Raw genomic sequence first — 20,158 nt, forward strand, 5'->3', positions numbered from 1 at the left:
GTTGTGTCTTTGTTCTTGTCGGTTTCAAATAACATCTTTATTTCTGCCTTCAGTTCATTATGTACCCACTAGTCATTCAGGAGCCGGTTGTTCAGTGTCCATGTAATTGTGTGGTTTTGAGTGAGTTTCTTAATCCTGAGTTTTAATTTGATTGCACTGTGGTCTGAGAAACAGTTTGTTGTGATTTCTGTTCTTTTACATTTGCTGAGGAGTGCTTTTTACTTCCAACTATGTGGTCAATTTTGGAATAAGTCAGATGTGGTACTGAGAAGAATGTATATTCTGTTGATTTGGGGTGGAGAGTTCTGTAGATGTCTATTAGGTCCACTTGGTGCAGAGCCAAGTTCAAATCCTGGATATCCTTTTTAACCTTCTGTCTCATTGATCTGTCTAATATCGACAGTGGGGTGTTAAAGTCTCCCATTATTATTGTGTGGGAGTCTAAATCTCTTTGTAAGTCTCTAAGGACTTGCTTTATGAATCTTGGTGCTCCTGTATTGGGTGCACATATATTTAGGATAGTTAGGTCTTCTTGTTGAATTGATCCCTTTACCATTGTGTAATGGCCTTCTTTGTCTCTTTTGATCTTTGTTGGTTTAAAGTCTGTTTTATCAGAGACAAGGATTGCAACCCCTGCATTTTTTGGCTTTCCATTTGCTTGGTAGATACATCTTCCTCAATCTCTTTATTTTGAGCCTATGTGTGTCTCTGCATGTGAGATGGGTTTCCTGAATACACAACACTGATGGGTCTTGACTCTTTCTCCAATTTCCCAGTCTGTGTCTTTTAACTGGGGCATTTAGTCCATTTACATTTAAGGTTAATATTTTTATATGTGAATTTGATCCTATCATTATGATGTTAGCTGGTTATTCCGCCCGTTAGTTGATGCAGTTTCTTCCTAGCATCGATGATCTTTACAATTTGGGATGTTTTTGCAGTGGCTGGTACTGGTTGTTTTTCTCCATGTTTAGTGCTTCCTTCAGGAGCTCTTGTAAGGCAGGCCTGGTGGTGACAAAATCTCTCAGCATTCACTTGTCTGTAAAGGATTTTATTTCTCCTTCATTTACGAAGCTTAGTTTGGCTGGATATGAAATTTTGGGTTGAAAATTCTTTTCTTCAAGAATGTTGAATATTGGCCCCCACTCTCTTCTGGTTTGCAGAGTTTCTACCAAGAGATCTGCTGTTTGTCTGATGGGCTTCCCTTTGTGGGTAACCTTTCTCTCTGGCTGCCCGTAACATTTTTTCCTTCATTTCCACCTTGGTGGAGCTGACAATTATGTGTCTTGGGGTTGCTCTTCTTGAAGAGTATCTTGGTGGTGATCTCCGTATTTCCTTAATTTGAATGTTGGCCTGCCTTGCTAGGTTGGGGAAGTTGTCCTGGATGATATCCTGAAGAGTGTTTTGCAACTTGGTTCCATTCTCCCTGTCACTTTCAGGTATACCAATCCAACATAGATTTGGTCTTTTCACATAGTCCCATATTTCTTGGAGGTTTTGTTCTTTTCTTTTTACTCTTTTTTTTCTAAACTTCTCTTCTGACTTTATTTCATTAATTTGATCTTCAACGACTGATACCCTTTCTTCTACTTGATTGAATTGGCTATGAAGCTTGTGCATGCGTCACATAGTTCCCATGCCATGGTTTTCGGCTCCATCAGGTCATTTAAGGTTTCTCTGCACTTTATTCTAGTTAGTCATTCATTTAATCTTTTTTCAAGGTTTTTAGCTTCCTTGCAATGGGTTCGAACCTTCTCCTTTAGCTCAGAGAAGTTTGTTATTACCGACCTTCTGAAGCCTACTTCTGTCAGCTCGTCAAAGTCATTCTCTGTCCAGCTTTGTTCCATTGCTGGTGAGCAGCTACAATCCTCTGGAGGAGAAGAGGTGCTCTGGTTTTTAGAATTGTCAGCTTTTCTGCTCTGGTTTCTCTCCATCTTTGTAGTTTTATCTACCTTTGGTCTTTGATGTTGGTGACCTACAGATGGGGTCTTGGTGTTGACGTCCTTTTTGTTGATGTTGATGCTATTCCTTTCTATTTGTTAGTTTTCCTTCTAACAGTCAGGTCCCTCAACAGACCGCTGGAGGTTGCTGGAGGTCCACTCCAGACCCTATTTGCCTGGGTATCACCAGCGGAGGCTGCAGAACAGCAAATATTGCAGAATAGCAAAAACTGCTGTCTGATCCTTCCTCTGGAAACTTCATCCCAGAGGGGCACCCACCTGTATGAGGTGTCAGTCGGCCCCTACTGGGAGGTGTCTCCAAGTTAGGGTACATGGAAGTCAGGGACCCACTGAGGAAGCAGTCTGTCTGTTCTCCGAGCTCAAACACCATGCTGGGAGAACCATTGCTCTCTTCAGAGCTGTCAGACAGGGACGTTTAAGACTGCAGAAGCTTCTGCTGCCTTGTGTTCAGCTATGCCCTGCCCCAAGGTGGGGTCTAGAGGCAGTAGGCCTTGCTGAGCTGTGGTGGACTCTGCCCAGTTTGAGCTTCCCAGCTGCTTTGTTTATCTACCCAAGCCTCAGCAATGGCAGATGCTCCTCCCCCTGTCAGGCTACTGCCTCGTAGGCTGACCTCAGACTGCTGCACTAGTGGTGTGCAAGGCTCCATGGGCATGGGACCCACTGAGCCAGGTGCGGGATATAATCTCCTGGTGTGTCGTTTACTAAGACCATTGGAAAAGTGCAGTATTTGGGCTGGAGTGTCCTGTTTTTCCAGGTACCATCTGTCACTGCTTCCCTTGGCTAGGAAAGGGAAATCCGCCAACCCCTCGCACTTCCTGGGTGAGGCGATGCCCTGCCCTGCTTCAGCTCACCCTCCGTGGGCTACACCCACTGTCCAACCAATTCTAATGAGATGAACTAGGTACCTTAGGTGGAAATGCAGAAATCACCCGTCTTCTGTGTCAGTCACACTGGGAACTGCAGGCTGGAGCTGTTCCTATTTGGCCATCTTGGAGGGGAATCTGGGATTTTCTTATTTGCAATCTAGAAATATTGAGTAACACACACAGACAATCTAATTTGACCAAAAGACCAAAACAATATGCCCATAAGAAATCATGTCAAAGAATCTTATTTACAGCAGCAGTCCCCAACCTTTTTGACACCAGGGACCGGTCTCATGGAAAACAGTTTTTCTATAGACCCAAGGGTTGGAGACCTGTATCTGCAGGTTGGGGACCCCTGATCTATAGGATCCTTTCCAGGGTGTAATCATGGTCTCACAATACTGACTAAAATAGCTACAAAATCTTACCTCTCAAGTAGCCCACTAAGACAATGAAGAGGAGTCCCAAATTAAGATTACATGCCAGGCCTAAGGAAAATACATTACTTTTAAGGTAAACAAAATTACTTTTACTTTTTTAGTGTTGTTTTGAAATAAATGCTTTCATTCATTCACACATTATTCATCGATCACCTACAATGTATCTGACATTGTTCTAGGCACTTAAAATCAGTGAACAAAGCAGAAAACGAACCATTGTGCCCTATGCAGATTGCTTTCAAGTGGGAACAGATCAGAAACAATAAACATCATAAACAAGCAAATTATACAGATGTTAATAGGTAATAAATGCTACAGGGGAAAACTGATGAGGCAAAGGTAAATTGGGAGTATGTGGGAGTGGAGGGAATTGTAACTTTAAATAGAGTTGTCAGCATAGGCCTCATAGAGCTGGTAGCATCTGGGCAAAGACATAAAAGAGGCAAGAAAGTTAGTCATGCAGACACCAAGGGAGACCCAGGAGGGCATCTTAGGGCAGGCATCCAGAAGGTCCTAAGGTGGGATATATCTGGTGGGATATATAAGTGTGAAGAACAGCAAAAGTAGATGAATAGATGAACAAGGGAGAATGTAGTTGGGATCAGGTTAGAAATGGAATGGAAGAGATGAACACAGCACTGGACCTTGTAGGGCATTGTTAGGGCTTTGCAAGAACTAGTAAGCTCATGGAGTGTTTAGCAATATAATTTTTTTTAAAAAGATAATTTTTAATTCTTTGTTAAGAATGCACCAAATGCATTGAAATAACTGTATTGCAATGTCCTAATATGTCCGTATGTTAGTATTTTCTAATACTTACATAAACTTTGTGGCAGAGACTGCCAATTGTCTGCCAATATCCAGTCCTTGTTCCTTCTACAAAACTAGAATCCCTGATTTTATTTGAGACATATGGTTTCCTAAAGTAAAGACTGTATTTTCCAGTTTTCCTTGCAGCTGGGTAGGGCCATATGATCATGTTCTGGCCAATGACATGTTAGTGGAGATGGTCCATGAAAGTGAGTGTACCCTTCTTTATCCTTCCTTCTACTACCTAGAATGAAAACAATGGCTAGTCCTGGATTGGTCTTTAACTTTGATGAGATGCTGAAAATGAAAGCCAGGACTGAAGGAGGATTGAAGGAGTCTGAACCTCTGACAACATGGAGTACCATACCAACCCTGGACTACCTACCTCCAGACTTTTACATGAGAAATAAACACCTAGATTTTTCAAAGCAGTGTTAATTTGGGTCTTTGTTACTTGCAGTCAAACCTAATCCTGAAACACCTGACATTCTCTTGACATAAATTGCTTTCAAGAACCTAAAATGCATGGTATTTACTTAGAGCAAAGAAATAAGGAGAACACTAGAATGGCTTAAAATATAAATTTAACTCAGAGTCCAGTAATTTGGGACTTTGGGCCCTGCAGGATTGAAGAATTCAACTATTCATGTATCTCAAACTGAAACTATAAAAAGTAGCACTCTACAGTGATGGCTACAGAAGATGAGACTGTGGTTCCAAGAATTCTTCATTGGTTGGGTGTGATGGATCACGCCTGTAATCCCAGCACTTTGGGAGGCTGAGGAGGAAGGACTGCTTGAGTCCAGGAGTTTGAGACCAGTCTGGAAAACACAGTGAGACCCCGACTCTACAAAAAATAACTTAACTGGGTATGATGGCACACACCTCTAGTCCTAGCTACTTGGGAGGCTGAGGCAGGAAGGTTGCTTGAGCCCAGGAGATTGAAGCTGCAGTGAGCCATGATCATGCCACTGCATTCCAGCCTGGGTGAGAGTGAGACCCTGTCTCAATCAATCAATCAATAAAACTAGCCTAGCTGTCAAAGATCAGATTAAGGTTGCTGTTTTTCCACCCAAGTTTATTGTGTTAGGAGACCTTAAAGGAATCACCTTTATGTTGAAGCACAGTCAGGGAATAAAAAACCAGTACTCAGGCTTAAAACTAGTGTCTAGACGTGATCTTTGGCTGTAAACATGGGATTATCTATAGACTGGAAGTCTACTAATTTAGGAGAAGAGGAAGGAGCAGTGTTAAATTGCTAAAGAAATCATAAAGCTGGCCAAAAAACATGACTGACCTGTAATCAAATCTCATGCCCACATTTGTATCAGCAGGAAGCAGGTTGCAAAATCTGTTCAGCACTCTAGAACAGCAAATTCTCCATTGACCACATCAGATGTGGTCAGGGAACTATAATGAACAAGGAAGACCCTTTCCAAAAGGCAGAATTAGGAGTACTCTGATGAACTAATCAAGGAAATTGCTCCACTGCTAGAGAAGGGAACTTTTACAATTCCTACCTAGCCTAGCAGAATTGATAACCACTATAAACCAGTGACTCTTGTGTTAATCCTATTCTCCTCCTCTCCAAATATACATCCATTGTGTTAGGTGTGATGTCGCAAATGCATTAACTTTTAGTTTACAGGTTACTAGACCACTTGGAATTAATGAAAAGGACTGTGCATTAACCCAACAGCCTAGATTCTGAGCCATATTCAAATGGATCATATTTGGGGGTTCACATACATAATTAAAAGCTAGAACAGGCATGTGTGATCAAGAATAGGTAGTTATGTTCTATCTACAGGAAGAAGGGTGTACCAAAGATATTTTGGTGGCTAAAAGGTTGGATTATGGAGTGAAACTGTTAGATGTTCACTAAAATCTGTTATCTTTAGTGTCCAGCTAAAGCCTTTTTTCCATCTACATGTTGCTACATGACCACATGACTAAATTCTGGTCAGCAGAAGGTAAGAGGAAGTGGCATATGTGACTTCTGGGAACTGTCACCAAAGAACGGGGTATGGGGCATGATTTTCAGCCTTCTTTTCTTCCTTCCCGATATCTGGAATGTGATTATGGCTTAAAGCTGGAATAGCCATGAATGATCATGAATGCACCATCTGTGACATTGGGAATGGAAGCTACTCACAGCACAGCAACAAAGTGGAATGGAAGACCTTAGAGCATTATACTTGCCCTTCAGACCTTTTTTTTTTTTTTTTTTTGAGACGGAGTCTCGCTCTGTCGCCCAGGTTGGAGTGCAGTGGCCGGATCTCAGCTCACTACAAGCTCCGCCTCCCGGGTTTACGCCATTCTCCTGCCTCAGCCTCCCGAGTAGCTGGGACTACAGATGCCCGCCACCTCGCCCAGCTAGTTTTTTTGTATTTTTTAGCAGAGACGGGGTTTCACCGCGTTAGCCAGGATGGTCTCAGCCTCCCAAAGTGCTGGGACTACAGGCTTGAGCCACCGCGCCCGGCCCAGACTTTTACATGAATAAGAAATAAGCCTTTTTTTCTTACTTGTCCTCAATGTAAACTTTACATTGTAAGTAAGAAATAAACTCTTATATGAGTAATAAATAAACCTTTTTTTCTTACCTGTCCTCAATGTAAACTTTCTTAACATCTTGTACACACTATTTATTTCCAGTCTCTAGACCTTTGCTCACGCTGCTCCTATACTGTTGATGATTTAGAAAACGAGAAGCCAATTTAGTATAATGAAATAGACTTCTTTTTTTCCATTTCCCAAAGTTAATGTTTAAGTCAGTTGGTTGCCTGAAATTAAGAATGAGTTTTCCTATGTGCTATGGTCAGAATGTTTGTGGCCCCTCCACCCCCTGCCAAATTTCTAAGTTGAAATTTAATCCTCAATGTGATGTTATTATGAGGCAGGGCCTTCAGGGAGGCAATTAAGTCATAAGGGTGAACTCTTTTTACAATGCAAGGACACATTATCAATAAGGAAGCAGGCACTCACCAGACACTGCTGGTGCCTTGGTCTTAGAAACACCAGCTTCCAGAACTGTGAGGAATAAATTTCTATTGTTTGTATATTATTCAGTCTAAGGTACTTTGTCATAGCAGCCCAGAGTGAGATACTATGGAAACAAATATATACATTGATCAGTTTCCTTGCTTCATTCAATATATACTAGTAATACCTGATGTAACTCTCCAATATTACAGTTAAAAAAAATTTATGAGAGCTGAGACTAGTCTGTCCTGTTCACTTTGCATTCATAGTGCTTAATTCAGTGTCTAGGACATAGTAGGTATGCAATAAATATTTGTTAAAGAAATACGGGAAATTGTACTTCAGATGCCAAGAACACATTTGTTCACATCAGCAACATTGTAATCACAGAAGAAAGGATTCCTTACAGGACTAAAGTAGATAGTTTTGAGAAATTTTCAATGTTAATTCTATCTAACCTAGCCAAATAATTTATTATCCAAACTGGGCCGGTTCCAGGCAAATCAAGATGTCTAGGCTGCACCTATCTATATTTAAATAGCCTCCTTTTTAAATGAGAAGGTACTATCCTATGTCTCTATGGTTGCATGTGTACCCATGGGACTCACCAAAGATTTACTGTTTGCTGCTTTTTAAAGAGGGCACCAAAAAGTCTCTGTTTTTATCTTGATGAAAATGATGTTTTACTCTTCAAGGAAGAACAAAAAGCATTTCCTCCTCACTAGCTCCACTCCCAGTGGTAAGTGGAATTTCCTACTTCAGAGGTCTGCTTTTCCTTTACCCAGGGATGATACACGGGACCTTTTTGCATTTTTAAAATCTGTACCTAAAAGCTCTTTAAGTTAAATTGCTGGATTTCCCAGGACATAAAAAAGATTGACATGAATTGGTCTGCAGTAGATAAATCTACCCCAGCACAACTATTCTGGGGCAGTGAGATCTTGGGAAAAAATGACTCTGTGGAGTATATGTGGTTCTGTGAGAGAGGAGAGGAGCAGGACAGAGGGAGGAAAGGAGAGGGAGAGGTGGATTTAAAGGGCCAGGTAACTGTAGCTGTGATCTGGGGGAACCAGTGACGGGTACTCTAACTGAGCACAATACTGAAGGAATTGTGTTAGACACTGTGATGGTTAATTTTATGGGTCAACTTGGCAGGGGTATGGTGACCAGCTATTTGATCAACCATTGTTCTGGATGTTTTCTGTGAAGGATTTTTTTTTGGGGGGATGAGATTAACATTTAAATGGGTAGACTCTGAGTAAAGCAGTTTACCCTCCATAATGTGGGTGGGTCTCATCCAATCAGTTTAAAGCTTTTATAGAAAAAAGACTGACTTCCCCTGGGTAAGAAGGAATTCTTCCAGCAGGTTGTCTTTGGACTTGAATTGCACCCCTTCTCTAAGTCTCTAGCCTGCCAGCCTACCCCATCAGATTTTGGACTCACACAGCCTCTGCAATCACGGGAGCCAATTCTTAAAAATCAATCAATTAATCCTCTCTCTCTCTATATATATATATATATATTGATTAAAGAACGAGTATAAAGAGAAGGGAGGAGAAAACAAGGTGGAAGAGAAATTGGTGGAGGGTGAGAGAATGAATTTGGTTTTGGACCCATGGAACTTGAGATCTCTGGCAAGCAGGTAAGGACACCACTGGCTGACTGATGAGTAGGAGATGTCCAACATGAAAGCCTCCCATGAACCTGCTGGAGTTTGGTGGACTTTGCCTTTCCACATCTTGGGAGGAGAGCTAGTAGGGAGGAGCTTTTCTGCAGGTGACAATGGCTTCCAGAAGGGGGCAGCAAAAAGGATGGTTCAGAAGAAAGAACTTGTCTAAGTATGTGCATTTCAAGCCAAAGTTCTCCAGAAACTGTTTTCACAGGTAGAGAATTCAACAACAGTGTCCACTGCAGTGAAGCATTGTATTGGTCCAAGAAGAAAGTGATGACAAAATAACATTGAGACCAATTCACCCTGCAAGTAGATCTCTGAGTTATGTTTGGTTTGGTTAAGAATGGAAGTTGCACTTTTATATATATGCAGATAGATGTATGGATGGATAGATCGATAGATAGAGATAGATAGATAGATAGATAGATAGATAGATAGATAGATAGATAGATAGATAGATAGACATGCATTGCCTAACAATGAGGATATGTTCTGAGAAATCCACCATTAGGTGATTTCATTGGGCAAATATCATACAGTATACTTACACAAATCTAGAAGGCATAATATATACCTAGCCTCTATGGTATAGCTGATTGGTCCTAGGCTACAAACCTGTACAGCATGTTACTGTGTAGAATACCGTAGGCAATTTTAACACTATAGTAAGTATTTGTGTATCTAAACATAGAAAAGTAATACATTGAACTACAACATTACAATAGCTATGTCACTAGGTGATAGGAATTTTTCAGCTCCATTATAATCTCATGGGAGTGCCATTGTAAATGTAGTCCATACTTAAGCAAAACACTCTTATGCAATGCATGACTACACATACACACACACACACAATTTGTTTTGGTACTGTTTCTCTGTAGAATCCTGACTAATATACCCTCTTTCAAAGACCATGTTGCCTTGCAAGGCTGAGGCAGAACTGGTGCCAGAAAGACTTTCCTGAAGCAAGGACCAACAGAGCGAGTCAGATGATGGATGCCAATGAGATCAGTAATGGTGACGTGGGTCAGCAAGAAGCTATGGCAATGGCAGCACCACCAATAGTACCAGCAGCACCAACAGACAAATTAACTGACATCAAGGGTCATTCTCATTTGGGAGGGGGCAGCTGGAGAACTTTCCTTTTGAACAACAATTAACACCTAAGGTTCATAGATAATCTACAGGAGATGGGAAGCTCAAAGATTATGAGACTACACTTGCTGCTGACTAAGCATATGGAAAAATAAAAGCAATATAACATAACTTACACCCACAAGTATTCTGGAAGAATTCATACCTATTGACATAAGAGGATGATCATGTCTTTCTCTTGCACTTTCTAACTATGTGACCTTAAGTATCACGAAATTTTTCAGCCTCAGTCTTCTCATGTGCAAAACAGGGTAACTACATGGTTATGAGGATTAAATGAAATAGTGAACTTGAAAGCATTTGGCACACAACTTGGTACATGGTAAACATTCAATAAATGTTCTAATCTGTATCAAATAAGAAAAAGTATCTGTCTATACATAGTTTAATAAGAGAGGGTGCTTTTCTCCGCCCAGCACTCCTCTGTTGGCCCTCTCTCTCCCTCCTCCTTTAAATGTTTCATGATAGGAGGGGTGAGGCTCTCTTCTAAGGCATCTTTAACAACCATTGCCTGTTGAATTCTTTCATAGGTTGAGTCCTAATTGGTAAATGTTTACAAGCAAAAATCCAGCTGTGCATAGCAAGGCAAAAGTATATGATTAAAGAGTAAAACTGCTTGCAGAACCAAATCCACCAACTGTCCTGGTGTGTTTATTACATAATCCAATTATTAAAAGATGAAATTTGCATCTAACTATTCAAAAATAACCTGAAGAAAACAGCAATAGTTTTATTTTTTTACTTACACACAATTATAATCCTAACTTTCAGTTAAAGAGGTAATTATTTTAGTGTTAGGTACAGTTCTTTTTTGGTTTTTTTTTTCCCATAAAGTAGTTCAGGAGTCAAAGCTGGATGCAGTGACTCATGCTTATAATCTCAGCATTTTTGGAGGCCAAGGTGGGAGGATCTCTTGAGCCCAGTAGTTCAAGGCCAGCTTGGACAACATGGCAAGACCCATCTCTACAAATAAAAAAATTTAAAATATTAGCCAGGCCGAGTGGTGCATTCCTGTAGTCCTGTTGATAGACTGAGGCGAGAGGATCACTTGAGCCCAGGAATTTCAAGGTTGCACTGAGTATGACTGTGCCACTGCACTCCAACCTGGGTGTCAGAGTAAGACCCTGTCTCTTTTTTTTTTTTTTTTTTTTTTTTGAGATGGAGCTTTGCTCTTGTTGCCTAGACTGGAGTACAATGGCATGATCTTGGCTCACCACAACCTCCACCTCCCGGGTTAAAGTGATTCTCCTGCCTCAGCCTCCCAAGTAGCTGAGATTACAGGCATACGCCACCATGCCTGGCTAATTTTTGTATTTTTAGTTGAGATGGAGTTTCTCCATGTTGGTCAGGCTGGTCTCGAACTCCTGACTTAAAGTGATCTGCCCACCTCAGTTTCCCAAAGTGCTGGGATTACAGGCGTGAGCCACCATGCCCAGTCTGATCCTGTCTCTTGAAAAAATAAAATAAAGGCGGGGCACAGTGGTTCACACTTATAATCCCAGCACTTTGGGAGGCCAAGGTGGGCAGATCACTCGAGGTCAGGAATTCATGACCAGTCTGGCCAACATGGTGAAACCCTAATCCCAGCTACTCAGGAGGCTGAGGGAGGAGAATTGCTTGAACCCAGGAGGCAGAGATTGCAGTGAGCCGAGATCACGGCACTGCACTCCAGCCTGGGCAACAGAGTGAGACTCCATCTCAAAATAAATAAATAAATAAATAAATAAAATGAAAAATACTTTTAAAATGCTTTTAGTAGGATTAGTTATATAAGTTTGAAATCATTACCATTATTAAATAAAATATTTCTTCTGTAATGTATCTATAAACAGTGTCATCCTCACTAGAAGTAGAACATATTCACAGGCTAAGTAGAATATGCAAAACACGACAGTAACAGGGTTTCAGATAACACCCCTGCACATTGCCAATTAAACGAGAACTAATTGTTCATTAGAAATTAAAGAAATAAAAATGTGTTAATTTTAATTTGACTGACACTAAATATTATGGTACTCTAAAGAATACAGATAAAGGCATTGACTTATGTTTTATTAATACATGCATAGTTTATTCACTGACACACAGAAAAACTACAATTTTTCCTTTACTTCCTATTTCGCAACAATTTTAGATCACTATGTGCTCCCCTCTGATGCCCCCACCTAGGGTAACCTTCCACCCTTTTTTAAAGAAGACATTCATGTCCACAGTGGTTGAGTCTGGACTCTGGAGCCACAGTGACTGGGTTTGCCTCCCTGCTGCCCACTTACAAGCTGCGTCACTTTGGACAAGTTACATAACATCTTTGTGCTTCAGTTTCTTCATCTGCAAAATGGGGATAAAAATAGTAACCACTTCATAAAGTTGATGTGTTTGGCACATAGTAGGCACCATGTGTCAGCTATTGGAGAACAGAGTCCTGGTGGTCCTCAAGTTGGAACATTCATGTAGATTTTCCAAAGGGCATGCAAGTGCGAATAGTTTTAAGAAAACTAATTTCTAGATTCTTGCCTTCTATGTAGAGGTACTTAAAAAAATACATCTTCTAAGAAGCTGCCTGTCCTAACTATAGTTTAATCTTGGACAGTCTCTATTTCTCATTTTACAAAAGAAAAATATTTCCTTTTGGCCCATTCCAAGGTTTCAAACCAAGAAACAACTCCACAATTCCTTTAATCAAGAAATTATGCATGCTCTCCCCAACCTATATTACTAATATATTTTTTCATAAATTTTCTTTTTATGTTTGCTAAATATCAGAAATGGTAATATATTCATACTGTTTTGAATAACTGCATGCTACCAATAATTACAATGAAAACCCAATCCTGATGTAATTTTTCTACACTTATAAGCTTATGGTCAAAGGCCATTTTTTTTTTTAAAAAAAAACCTTATTATAGTATGTTGTTATTGCAGATAACAACATGTTATGTAAGACAGAGTAGCCTATAAAAAACTTCCAATTATAAATGATAAAATTCTATTAAAAAAATGGAATAAATATATAAGTTTAAGGAAAAACTTTGCTGAAGAAGAGCTTGTTAATGTTTTTAATGTTTTAAAATATCTACAGTATTCAGGTCTGGGGCTAGAAACATTATGTATATGTGTATGTGTGACACCTTGTCATGCTTAAAACAAAGAACTCTCTTAAAACAAGAAATTCTATCTCCATCATCTATATTCACACACATCCTGTTGTTTCTCTATTTCTCTAGAAAGCTCTACTACACACTCTTTCATGTGGGGAGTGTCAAAAGCACACAGGAGTCACCTTAAAGGTAATTCCACTGGCCAAAAATGGGACACTCTGAAGAGTAAAAAATAAAAATAAAAGATCGAGCCGGGCGCGGTGGCTCAAGCCTGTAATCCCAGCACTTTGGGAGGCCGAGACGTGCAGATCACGAGGTCAGGAGATCGAGACCATCCTGGCTAACACGGTGAAACCCCCTCTCTACTAAAAAAAAAAAAACTAGCCGGGCGAGATGGCGGGCGCCTGTAGTCCCAGCTACTCGGGAGGCTGAGGCAGGAGAATGGCATGAACCCGGGAGGCAGAGCTTGCAGTGAGCTGAGATCTGGCCACTGTACTCCAGCCTGGGCAACAGAGCAAGACTCCGTCTCAAAAATAAAATAAAATAAAATATCGAAACATCAAACATATAAATCCATGAGTATCTAATAATACTAAAATTAAAATTTATACTTCAATTCTCATCGCTCACCTTTGGAGATTGCTGGAGCACTAACTTAGTGTCCTGGAAAAGAAATGTACTTTTTCTTCTTTCCTGAGTTGGCTATAATTCAGGAGAAACAAATAGATGATGAAAGAAAATTCTTAATAGAAGAATCACAGCTAATAAATATAGATGGAATAAAAGAATTAGAAAATCACCATTGCATAAACTCCAATGAAATAATGGACCCAGATAATGTTTGTCCAGGCAATGTTTATCATCATAAGATGAAAGGACAAAGGCAAATTTATAACAGATGAATCTGACTGATAATACTTATACTATTGATTCATATTAATGTCACTAGAATAAGACAACTAGAAATTGCTTCTCCTTGTGTAATTCCACAGGAATTATAAACACAGGAATACCTATGAAGCATTCTTGCCATAAACACTGAATCTAACCAAGTTTCTAGATCGAATTTCTAGGGTTTTTTTCTCATAAATATGTAAAGTAGAGAAACATGTTAAAAGACATGGCAGAGAAAACAGAGAAAGGAGAAGTGTTACAAATGAAGAGACTCAAGAATCATAGGCGGGCAGATCACAAGGTCAGGAGTTTGAGATCAGCCTGGCCAATATGGTGAAACCCTGTCTCTATTAAAAATACAAAAAAATAAATTAGCCCGGCGTGGTGGCACATGCCTGTAATCCCAGTTACTCAGGAGGCTGAGGCAGGAGAATTGCTTGAACCCGGGAGGTGGAGGATGCGGTGAGCCAAGATTGCACCACTGCACTCTAGCCTGGGCAACAGAGGGAGACTCCATCTCAAAAAAAAAAAATAAAAAAATCACTTCAACTAAATACAATGCATAAATATTTAAGTATTATTTAGTTTCTGATTTGAACAAACTATCATAAGGCATACATTTTTGAGACAATTGGTTACACATGAATATATACTGCTTACTACTTCATATTAAGGAAATGATTTTATTGAATATGAATAAATGGTACTACCATGATAAATCTTCTTTGTTAGACATATAAACCAAGGTATATGTGAGTACAGTATGATTGGAGTTTGCTTTAAAATACTCCAATAGAAAAGAGTAAGGGAGTAAAGGTAAGAATGTCAGAAAGCTGATGATTGTTTAAATTGGGCGAAGAGTACATGGAGGTTTTACTGTTTTTCCTCTTGTATGTGTTTGAAAATGTTCATTAAAATATTTTAAACAAATCATATGGAATTCATATTCTATTAGATATATTTTAAATACAGTTTTATTTTTTAAATGTCAACTTTCATAGCATACCCAAAGTCACATATTTTCCAACTACTTAAGCTTATAACAAGAAATGTTAAGTGTCAAATTAAAATGTACAAGAGAGTATATGTTTTTCAAAATTGTATTATAGAGTACATGAGCAAAAGTATTTGAAGGTCTTGTTCTAGACAATAACTACCTCCAGCCTCAGCAGTAAGGAGAGGAAGGAGAGAATTCAAGTGGGACAGAGCTGACAAACAACCTCCTAATCCTCTTCCCCAGGTAAACTGGGACTTGCTTAGCTCTTCTGCATTTCCCTAGAGGAAGGGTGAGAAACAGGTTCTCATAATTCCTTCACAGTGAACTAGGTGCTTAAGACTGCCATAGAATCACTGTAATTTAACACTCCTTTCGTAGCTGGGTCTAGGCCCCTAAATCAGATAGTGATGATCAGTGCATTAGTTCAAAATCCCAAATTGTGAGGGAGGGTTAGTAAAGTTCAAAGTAAAGCATACTGTCAGGTCGAAAATTACCTTGATGTAATGGTAGCCACCAAGTACATTACCAGGCAGGCTAAATCTGAGGGCTCACAGACTAAATTAACATGTTCATTTCATATAATTTACTAAATAAATGTAAAACAAAAAGCAATGGGAAAGCAATGAAATAGGCTGACACTCTTATGATAGGATGTGAGTGGCAGGACCACCCTATAGGTATCCTGGGTTCCATGCTAGTCACATGCTCTGTTTTCTCTGTGCCACAGCAGCCTTCCCCATAATAATTCAGATTTGAGTCAGGTGACCCAGATAGAAGGTGCCAGGGGTCAAAGGCACATACTTGACAATGAGAGAAACAAAGGGAGAGTTATACCTGAATAAAGAGGTAGCTTGCCAATTAACAGTAAAGAATTATGGGTTTTATCTGCATTTCTTGGGCATAGTACCATGGGCCAATACAGGACCTTACTGGATGTCATAAGTAGGTGGCATGGCACAGCTGTCAGCTCAGAAGTGACAAAATCATAAATTGGTCTTTCTACCTTTCTATCAAATAAATACAAACTTGTCTATTCCTTCATGACCCATTTATTTTGTCTTGGCAAGTTTTATAGGTTAGTAACTTGCTTACTATGTATATTTAGTACATCTTCTAAATTCTGCTTTTCTTTCTCAAACTACATGCTTACTCATATCTATATTAATACATGCTAGGAGTTTCACCTGTATCTCATAACATACTAGCTGACTTCCTATCTATCGTCACATTTCTTATACATTTCATCATCTCATTTGTTTTCTTCTATAGCAGAATTGAATATTCTAACTCACATTTTCTGGTGGGATGGAGATGACACAGCAGAGAAACGCATGCATGTGGAAGAAAGACACAGTGAAGAAAAGAAATATGGAATTACCATCACCTTCAAAGATTTCAGGTCTCTTTCTCTAGCTTCCAACACAGCTAGTAAACAGTCAGATGTTACCTCTCAAAGGCCAGTCCTAATGTACATTGGAAACACTTAGGTAGAGTTTTAGGTCATATTCCACTAAGTGAGAGGTTGTATCTGTGCCTTGAAAACTGCTGCAGCATTCCAGCAGCAAATACCTTATTTTCTGCCACTCAACATGTCCTCACCTATTTAATTGCCAGTTACCTCCACCAATGCTGAAACGGCATCCCCATACCACAGTGGAAGCCATTATACACTGTGGTAGGAACTTCAGGTATGTTAAAATATTGGCAAAGTAGATACTGACTGTTGGTTCAGGGAATATAAGTTGCTGCCACATTCAACCTTACTAGGAGACACGGAGATCTCATTTGCAAAGCCCCATTTCCAATAGAGCTGGTCCAGAAGGCTAACCATTCAATTCAATTAAGAAAGACACTTGATTTCTTCATTAAATCTACCTTTCTGGTATTGTGTAAACATGTAAATCACACATATACACCTGCATTGCCAAATTATTCTTTTTAAAATTAATTTTACAACAACTAAAATATAGCTTACTGTGGAATAGTCTGCTCTTCTACAATGTAATAGTCATATCCGTGAGTAAACTTGCATTATCAAAACTCATTTTATAAAAACAATACTTTAATTTTTTTAAGTGGGGAGGTTAAGAACTAGAGTTCCAGACTCTCAGATAGGTTATGTTTCCTGTTGGAATTTCAGTGATAAATGTTTTTTCTTGTTTATTTTAATAGCTATAATTGTACAACTAGACAAACTAAATGTCTTAGGGTAAATCTAGCTGTTGAGCTTTTGCCTTATTCTATGCTACCAGACTATGTTTAGTAAAGCAGTTCCTACATATTCTTATCACTTTATTATCCTGTCGTCTATTGTTATGATGAACAAATCAATTTTATGTAAACATAAACAAGGTACCTTTGTGGCCCTCCAAATGTGTTTTCCCTAAAACCACTTTGCTAATTCCTGACCCCATCATGTATCCATTCAATCAACAAATTATTGAGTACCAACTACTTCCAGATTTGAAAACAAGACAATGAATTAAATATTGACAAGATAATATTGTTCCTCCAACTGGTTGAATTTTCATTATAATGAATGTAAACACAATTTTAATTAACTTGTCTTATTAAAGACAATTTAAATGATTATAATTGAAGTTATTATAGAAATGCTCATATTAAGATTTAAAAAGTGTATTTAAAAATCTACTCTTAGAATTAGCAATCATTGTAAGTTTTTTGTTTTTAATCTTTAATCTATGATTTTACAGATTTTTTTTAAACAAAGGTGTGGCCATATTAAATATACAGTTCATATACAAGGCTGTTTGTGGTGGCTCACACGTGTAGCCCCAGCTACTTAGGAGGCTGAGGCAGGAGGATTGCTGGAGTCCAGGAGTTCAAGTCCTTATTGGACAACATAGCAAGGCCCAGTCTCCAAAAAAAACAAAATAAAATATATACAGCTGGGTTCAATGAATGAGAGTATTCCTAAGTTACTAAATATTTGTTGAGAACATGATTTTTTATTACCTGTTTAATATTCTTGTTAGTGGCTCCAAATACTTCTTATTGTGATTAAAGCTGTGATTCTTGTATATATATACCTTTGACCACACCACTGAATACTTTTTTAAGTCTAGAAGCTAAATCCCTAGATAAAATAAATGCACATTTTTAAGGCTGTTGTGTATCTCCAAAACAAATTGTTTTTTGGAAATGCATCAATTTCTAAAATTATCAGAAGTATTATATGAAAGCCCAACTAACAGTACCCATTAGTGGAGCAAAATATTATTTTCTTAATTTTGCCAGTTTTAGAAAAATGTTATAACTGGTAGTGAACATTTAATTTTTAAAATTTTAATTATTCAATCTTTTAAAATTATATCAATACTCAAGGAGGAATATCAAGGGATCAACAGTGAGATTTTATAAATTATAAATTAGCTTAGTTCTACTTAGGAAAACATTTAATTAAAAGAAGAAATTCCTAAAATATAGAATATGTATGTTAAGCTCCTAGATATTTTAAAGATAACTAAGTTCAAAATATCTAATTAGCCCAGTGTCCCCTTTCCCATATACTTATGAGAACATATCCAATTATCTTGAAAAAGGTAATTAAAATTACTATTAATAATCTTGATACCAAGACATGTTATAATTCATTTGATAATTACATTTCCCACAAAGATACTGTCAACATAAACTGTGAAACTGTAGATCCATCCTGTTTACAAGTACCAGAAACAATATGCTCATTGTTCTGTTGTACTTAAATGCTGCATTGCAGTTTTTCTTAACAGGTAATACGTGACATGAAACATGTCTGATTTTATGCTTCATAATTTCCATTCTATTGTTTAACACTAAAAGAATTATATTTATGTACCACACATGTCAGAAAATGATTTAAATAATTTAACTAAGTAATAGCAACCATACCTTTCATTTCAAATACAAAATAGAAATCTTTTGTTCCTAGATGTTAAAAATCACCTTTACTCAGAAATGCAAATATTTACATTTTTTAAATTTATGTAGCTAACATTAAATATTTGGTTGAATTGTTCATGTTTTATATTTTCAGAAATTTATTATGAATCAAAATATTAAGTCATAAGAACAGGAGACATCAAAAAACTACATTTCAAGATTGACTCATGAATTTTTAAAATTCATTATTTCTATTCACTATTCTGATTTTTTATAACAAGAAAAAGAAAGAAGAATAAATGTAATTATTTTGATTTTTAAAAACACTACAGGAAAAGGTACTAATTTAAGCCAGGCTGAAGTTTACATTATTTATTGCTATTTTTCTTCAAAAATATGCATTAGAATAAATATTTTTCTAAATACTAAAGTAAATACAATGCATGGTTCTGGCATATTTATTTCTTTGAAAAGGTGTTCTGAATTTTAGACAACATAAATACTAGGCACTGTAGTGGTTGCCATAGTAACAAATAAATAGAAGCATAAAAATACATGCAATTTTTCAAACGTATCCACTTTTTTCATAAATATGCATACGTTATAGGTAAAAGATTATTCAACCCTTGCCTTAGCTCCCCTTTTAGCAGGAGATACATGTAATTCTTTAGAAATAGAAGATTATCACGTAGCAATGGAGCAGGCTCAAAAAAGTTTTTAAATATTATGTGGGAAATCTTAAGGTCTTTTAACATAAATTTTCCAAAATGAAGGCAGGAAAAAAACTTCTTTCACTCTATCTTACTTTAATGGACAATGTTCTTTAGGTAAGGGTAAAAGCACATAAACTTCTTTTCCTCCCAAGCATGAAATTTCCTTTTATTTTGCATAAGTTTATTATTCACATGCATAGATGCAGCACATGACCTTGGAAAGCTGAAAGCCCTGTTGATCCCAAAGAACCAGAAGTTGTTTAATGCTAATCCAGGAACTACTACTTGAGTAAACGATCTTTTCTTTTTCCACTCCCCTAATATAAATACAATCTTCCTATTTACAGGTATCCAAATGACGAGGTACTTATAAAGTCTTCTGAATTTTACACTTATAGTTTAAAGGGCTGCAGAGGGAAGCAATTCCACAAGCCATTATGTGAAGCTTGAAATCTATTGAAAGGTACTGGTAAGCCAAGCAAAACAGAACAGAAAAGTTGGCTCAACTATTATTGAGAAACATATCCTTCAAACCTGATTACAAAAATTTGGACCTCCAATTTGCTTTAACAATAATTATTAGATAATATTCTCCTGGCGTGAAATACAAAACCTTGTAAAGATCACCATCTAGGCAGAGTGACAAATGTAAGGTAACAAAACAGTGCTCTAGGGCTTACCTTGTGCT

The 20,158-nt window shown here is 38.0% G+C and overlaps 1 protein-coding gene across 1 annotated transcript in view; it reads right to left on the reverse strand.

Annotated features, from left to right (window-relative positions):
• The window catches only part of DCDC1 (doublecortin domain containing 1), a 99,113-nt gene that overhangs the window by 63,934 nt on the left and 15,021 nt on the right, over positions 1 to 20,158 (reverse strand). The window contains exon 2 of the mRNA XM_011936331.1: positions 2,867 to 2,984. The gene's annotated coding sequence lies outside the window, so the exon portion shown is untranslated. The remainder of the gene's footprint in view (positions 1 to 2,866; positions 2,985 to 20,158) is intronic.

The sequence above is a fragment of the Colobus angolensis genome, unplaced genomic scaffold, assembly GCF_000951035.1.
Source record: "Colobus angolensis palliatus isolate OR3802 unplaced genomic scaffold, Cang.pa_1.0 Scaffold152, whole genome shotgun sequence".
Taxonomy (NCBI): Eukaryota; Metazoa; Chordata; class Mammalia; order Primates; family Cercopithecidae; genus Colobus; species Colobus angolensis.